A 7,057-nucleotide genomic window follows, 5' to 3' on the forward strand; every position below is an offset into this window, starting at 1 on the left:
CCATGGTTAGCTAACACCTCTATCATGTCACATAATTGTCATTTCTTTGATGTAGTGAGAACAGTTTGAGCCTTGACTGACATACTAGATGAAGGACGTATAAGTATTCATTGTATTATTCTTCCAACTTTCCTCTAGGCTTTGAATTTTCAAAATAAAATTCTGGGGGGAGATAAAGAATACAAAGGATCTAACGTCAATAGAAGAGCAAATCCAACTGGTTAACAAACATGAAAGTACATTCAAATTCACTAGGAGTCAGGGACATGCAATTTAAAGTAATAAGGAGGGCTTCCCTGGTGGCGCAGTGGTTGAGAATCTGCCTGCCAATGAAGGGGACACGGGTTCGAGCCCTGGTCTGGGAAGATCCCACATGCCGCGGAGCAACTAGGCCTGTGAGCCACAATTACTAAGCCTGCGCGTCTGGAGCCTGTGCTCCGCAACAAGAGAGGCCGCGATAATGAGAGGCCCGCGCACTGTGATGAAGAGTGGCCCCCACTTGCCACAACTAGAGAAAGCCCTCGCACAGAAACGAAGGCCCAACACAGCCATAAATAAATAAATAAATAAATAAAATTTAAAGTAATAAGGAGGTACCACTTTACGTCCATGGTGGAAAACTGGGGCTCAAAGCCATTGGGAAACTCTGAGAGCCAGTGTAGACCAGTGCCCTCAGAGTTAGCCCCCCAGGGTGAGGTTGCTAGGGGGTACACCAGTTCTCACCAGTCATCGGTTGAGCTGCTCTGGTGCGAGATACTGATTTCCAGCACTTTCTCACTGCCTGCCAAAGAAAAGCTGCAAAGATGCTGGCAGTTGGAAGCCAGGCTGAAGCACACCAAGTGGAAAGACCAGGAGGACAGGGATGGCTGAGGCTCTGCGTGCCTGCGCCTGCATCACTCAGATCCACTCATGCTCCTCCTTAGGTCGCGCTGTCACTGCTTCCCCAAGGTCACAATTTCTTAAAAGTGGAGGAGGAAAGAGAGGAAGAAAACCTTACACTAGGAGGGTTAGTGGGACAAGCTACACTACCGTAGCTGGTGCTAAGGCTGCAGCGGAGATTCTTCCTTCTCTCCATCCATTCTAGACTCCCCCTCGCTCTCAAGCAGCACTTGATGCTGGTCTAGATGGCTTGTCTGGTGGGTAACCCAGACCTTCATTTCCAAGGGGTCGGAGCTCCGACAACTGTGTCCTTTTCAGGCTGGGGAGGTCACCGTTGCCCATTTGTGGATGATGTATCACTGGGCACGAAGCACCAAGGGGCGCCCGTGAATCTCCTGCATGCAGATCCGCTCCTCCTGCTCCCGTTAGGTAGCAGCAACCCTATCTCCTCATGATAATCAGGATACCTGCCAGGATAATCTCTCCGCTTTCAGTGTGTGAGAGAGTAGGAGCCAGGCACAACTGCTAAGCGTGGGAGACTCCGGGCACCACATAGACGCTCTGCATCCTTTCACCTTCTGCTCCCACTGCTACCTGAGTGCTCATCTCCATGTTCTCCCATTGAAATTCCTGAGAACTAAAATTTGATAAGCTCACATCCTCCCTGATTTCCAGGCCAGGCCACCCCGGAGGCCACTGGCTGGTCTCTGAACAGGCCAGCCTTGAGTTTGCCGTCCACTTAGTTATCTCAGTCAGCTGAGGTCAGAGGGGTTGGAGGTCACATAACACAATTTTGGGGGTCTAGGGCTGCCTCATCAGCAGGAGTTTGGCCCCCCTTAGAAGGGGCTGTAGGTGTGGCCGGCACAATGTTTGGCATATTTGGTAAAGAAGCTGTAGTCCTATGGGGCAGCCTTTTATCACCAGCCTTCCTAGTCATACGGTTAATTCATAATGAACTTATAGCCCACTGAGTGTAGTTTCCTAATTTGTAAAATAAGTGGGTCAAGCTAAGATCCTTCTAGCTCCAAAATGACTGATAACTGTCTCTCCCTTCAGACATTTATACATAAACTATTTTTAAGCCAGGACTGCCTCCAACCTATGCTTATATAATTTATTTTTTGAGCCCCAAGTTTCATTTTTCAATAGATTCTAGCTGTTTTATTTATCTTTATTATATTTCAGTCTGTGGTTGGAGCCATCATTTTGCTCTGCTGCAATGTTTGAATCATGAGTTTGCCTTTTGGTGTATTTGCTTTTCTTTAGAGCTCTGTGCCATCAGCATATATGAATGTGCTTTCAAGACAGGACCAAGCAGAGGCCTAGGGCAGTCACTGGAGACCTATTGGCACTCTGCCTTCAGTGATCAAAGAGCTGCACGAATCCCCTTAATAGTGTTGTCAGATGGCCCACAGTCCTCCCTCCTGACTCTGAAGCTATTTCAACAGACTTTTAGCGATGCTTTTGCTAAAATTAACACCTACTATATCTCCAGCCATGGACCCCTTGACTGATGTCAGATATCATCTAGAAAATCCCATATTTTACAGAGAGGAAATTGTGACTTGCCCAAAGTCACACACTGTGGCAGGGTTGGCTTCTTTATCTATGTTCTTTCCATTACATCATACTTCCTCCACAGTTCAGGAAACTTATCTCTTACTGCTGTAAAAAATTACCACGAATCTAGTGGCTTACAACATACAAGTTTCTTATCTTACAGTTCCGTTGGTAAGAGGTCTGACACATACCTCACTGGATTAAAGTCAAGGTGTCAGCAGGGCTGGTTGCTTTCTGGGGTCTCTAGGTGAGGATCTGTTCCTTCGCCTCTTCCAGCTTCTAGAGGCTGCCTGCATTCATTGGCTCGTGGTCCCCTTCCTCTAGCTCCAGAGCCAGCATCTGCAGGTGGAGTTCTTCTCATGTCACATCTCTCTGCCCCTTCTTCCATGGTTGAATCTCTTTCTTCCCATGGCCCTGAAAGCTTCATCCTTTCAAAGACCTGTGATTAGATTGGCCTCCCGGGATAAAACAGGATGATTTCCCCATCTAAAGGTCCTTAATCACGTTAACAATTTTGTCAGGTAAAGTAACCTATCCTGTCCACGGGTTCTGAGGATTAGATTGTGAACATTTGGGGGAGGCCATTTTTCTGCCTATCACATGCAATCTGTAGATTAGGACCTCCTGGAGTCAGTGGGTTAAGGTAATGAAGATGGACAGAACCTGACTTTCAGAGTCTCAGGTGACTTCCTTGACTTCCTGATGTTGGCTGGACTTCACGAAAGTTTATACAGATGAGCCCCCTTTTTTTTTTTTTTAAGGAACTTGATTTTTTTTTTTTAATTTATTATTATTTTTATTTTTGGCTGTGTTGGGTCTTCGTTTCTGTGCGAGGGCTTTCTCTAGTTGTGGCAAGCTGGGGCCACTCTTCATTGCGGTGTGCGGGCCTCTCACTATCGCGGCCTCTCTTGCTGCGGAGCACAGGCTCCAGACGCGCAGGCTCAGTAGCCGTGGCTCACGGGCCCAGCCGCTCCGCGGCATGTGGGATCCTCCCAGACCAGGGCTCGAACCCGTGTCCCCTGCATTAGCAGGCAGACTCTCAACCACCACGCCACCAGGGAAGCCCAAGCCCCTTCTTTAAAAAAAAAATTTTATTTTGCTGCACCGGGTATCAGTTGCAGCATGAGGGATCTAGTTCCCTGACCAGGGATCGAACCTGGCTCCTCTACATCGGGAATGCAGAGTCTTAGCCACTGGACCACCAGGGAAGTCCCTAGATGAGCTCCTTTCCACACAGCAAACTCTTTCCGAGGCCCTCATAGCTGGGCTCCCTCCTCTTGTTTACCGTAGAACCACTCCCTGAAATAAGCATGGAGGGGTCAGGAGAGGGCAAGAAATGGGCTTTGGTGTTTGTCCTCTAGGATCTCAGATGAAATTATGATCCTGGAAAAGCTGAAATGTACAGCACTGGCCCCTCAGCTCTGAGAAGCCCCCAGGCATTCCTGACATTTGGGTAGGTGAGGTGCAGCTCAGAGTTACAGCTGTCCTTTCTGATGTCCAGCCTCAAAAGGAAATATACATGTCAATATCGCAAAGACCCCATGTGGCACACATGGGGAAGGAGACGTACTCTGCTCTCATACCTTCTTCACAAAAGAAGGCCACACGACGGTCTAGGACTGAGGGAATGCAGTGTCATAAGGAGATGTGTATCCATCACCAAAAGAGCTAAAGAGGACAGAAACACAGACCACCTAGCCTAAGACATCCAAGGCATTGTGGGCATGCAGCTTAGCTCATCCAGTCCCATTTGGGCACCCTCCCTCCTAAAGCCTCCCCAAGGGTCGAGTTAGGCAGCATGCCCATTGATTCCTTTTTTGAGCACATACTCATTTGAAGCTTGGTTTTGGCATTTTACCTGGCATCCAGGCCCTGTTGCACATGGGTTCTGAAAACTGGGACATTATCTACAGTTTACAGAATTCCTGCAAGTGTTCCTGAAATTGATTTACACACACGCTGTCCCTACACCCCATGCCCTGTGCACCACAGGTACCAGTACCCTGACCACTCCTCCTCACTCCTGCCACCAGCTGCTCTATGCACTCCCACTCACTCTCACAGGCCCCTGAGGCCCCCAGGGAGTCACCAGCACACACCACTCTCACTGTCTGGGAGAGGGGGCTGGGGTGTTGGAAACTTTAATCAAGCAGGGACGGTTAACAGCTGCAGGGACACCCCAGGAAAGAGTTAGCCTTCAAAAGGAAATACTTATAGACTCTGTCCCCATGACCTTTTAAGACTTCTGAAAATGACCTGTCATTTCCCGCCATGGAAAAAAAACACAGCCGTCACATGCACCCTTCAGGCACCAGAATCCTCCATGCTTAACCCTCCAGGCAGGCTTGGGCAGAGATGCTCGCTTCTCACAGACGCCCCAACAGACTGCAGAGACCTGGGGATGCGGGTGCATGATCGCACACTCACACCCATGTGGATGTCTGCCTCTCCCCCCGACACGTTTCTCAGGTGACAAATGTGTTCTTCTGTGTCAGTGGGCACTTTTTTTTTCTGGGGGGGGCTGGGTGACACTGTTGGGCAGAGCTCTCATCAGACGCCTAGGCCTATCACAGCACCCCTCCACACACCACTAACCGTACACTACGAGCTGCTAGCATGTGGGGAGGATCTCTTTCTCCTTCCTTTTTCCTCCCTGCAGCTGCGGGTTGTGGGGGAGGGTTCTGAGGGGGAGGATGTCACCGACTCAGGGTGGGTTTTTCCCACCTCCATACCTTGTCTTGCCCCAGCCTCTTCTCACCTGCAGTGAGCCCTTCAGGGGTCACATTCTGATAAAAGAACTTTAGGGAGCCCTCTGCACCCCTGCTCAGCTCGCACACCCTCCCCCCTGTTTCCTCTCCTCCATCAGCCAGGCCTCTCAGTCCCTGGTCTTCCCCCACAAATGCCCCCTTTTTCATTGGGGCTGGGAGTAAAGGGACAGTTAGTTTCTGCTGTATAACAAAGTGAATCAGCTATACGTACACATATATCCGCATATCCCCTCCCTCTTGCATCTCCCTCCCTATCCCACCCCTCTAGGTGGTCACAAAGCACCGAGCTGATCTCCCTGTGCTATGCGGCTGCTTCCCACTAGCTATCGATTTTACATTTGGTAGTGTATATATGTCCATGCCACTCTCTCACTTCGTCCCAGCTTACCCTTCCCCCTCCTCGTGGACTCAAGTCCATTCTCTACGTCTGCGTCTTTATTCCTGTCCTGCCCCTAGGTTCTTCAGAACCATTTTTTCCCTTAGATCCCATATATATGTGTTAGCATACGGTATTTGTTTTTCTCTTTCTGACTTACTTCACTCTGTATGACAGACTCTAGGTCCACTGGAGGGACTTGTTAACGGAAGAATTTTACTAGGAAAGTACGAGAGAAGCCAAAACCAAACCAAGAAGAAAGCAAAACCTTGGCTGGTCCAGAGTCTGCCCGCTCAGAACCCAGCCCTGCTCTTTGCCTCCCCTCTGAGAAGCTGCAGTCCATCTTCATCCCCATGCAAGTCCTTTGCTCATCTGCTCCCTGACCCCCAACAAGGTGCATGAACAGTCAGTGCTGAAGGTTTTTCCAGAGGCACACAAACTGTGGTGTCCCTCACCCTCACTCCCAGCCTGGCCTTTCCCAGAGGTTCTGCCTCTTGGACTCACCTTGCTGGGTCTGGCTCAGATATCAGAACACAGGGGTCGCGTTAGTCTGCCAGAAGGCAGGATGGGACAAGGAAGAGGCTGACTGGCCACAGGTGTGATCATTAGGGCAACAAAGGTGGAGGAGGCCAGGGAGAGGCTGTGAAGCGAGAGTCTGGGGGTGTTTACACAGGACAGTCAGTTTGGTCCCAGATCCTCTGCATCCTCCAAAGGGTTGCCTCATTCCCAGGGAAGGCTTTGGACTGAGAACTTCTCTGTGTGTGGGATTCTCAGCAGCTCTGTAGGACTACAGTAGAAGAGGAGCCGGGCCCACCCTGAAAGCCCCCAAAATGATGGAGAGAAAAGTCCCACCAAATCAGGGATCCCCCTTCTGGGAACTCATATCTACTGGGAACCTCAGGATAAGGAGGAGCTAGGGCTTCACACTAGGACCCCTCAATCTGAAGGGGCGGATGAAGCCCCACCCTGGAGCAATGATTAGGGAGATCCTCTTTGGTCAGTTGAGCACAAAAGAGCTCCGACTGCACATAGAAAGCCCGTGGACTGAGCAGCCAGGAAAGAAGCGTGGGGCAAATCAGGGTAGATGATGAGGGTGGGCGTTCGGAGCCCAGCACTGTCAAGGTGGGTCTGGGATGCATGAAGGAGGAGCACAGGCAAGACACAGGGACAGCCCTGAGTATTGGTTCTGTGACACCCCACAGCCCTGAACCCCATGCTCTGGACCTCAGGTTCCCCTCCCCTGCCCCTCTGGCCGGAGCTCAGGGATGCCGTTTGCTTCGCTGAACCCATCTGTCTGAGGCTGGGTCACATCTTCCTCTTTTGTGACTGGAAGTCACAGGGCAAAGCACTAAGCTGTGCAGTCACAGAGGGAACACAGAGCCTAAGAGTGTGAAGGGACAGAGGGGAGAGTGGCAAGAAAGCCTGGGGCCGGTGGAAGAGGAGGGAGGCGAGTGGGAGCAGAGGTGCTCAGGAC

This window comes from Balaenoptera physalus (genome assembly GCF_965194825.1).
Source record: "Balaenoptera physalus genome assembly, chromosome: 7".
In the NCBI taxonomy this organism is placed as follows: domain Eukaryota; kingdom Metazoa; phylum Chordata; class Mammalia; order Artiodactyla; family Balaenopteridae; genus Balaenoptera; species Balaenoptera physalus.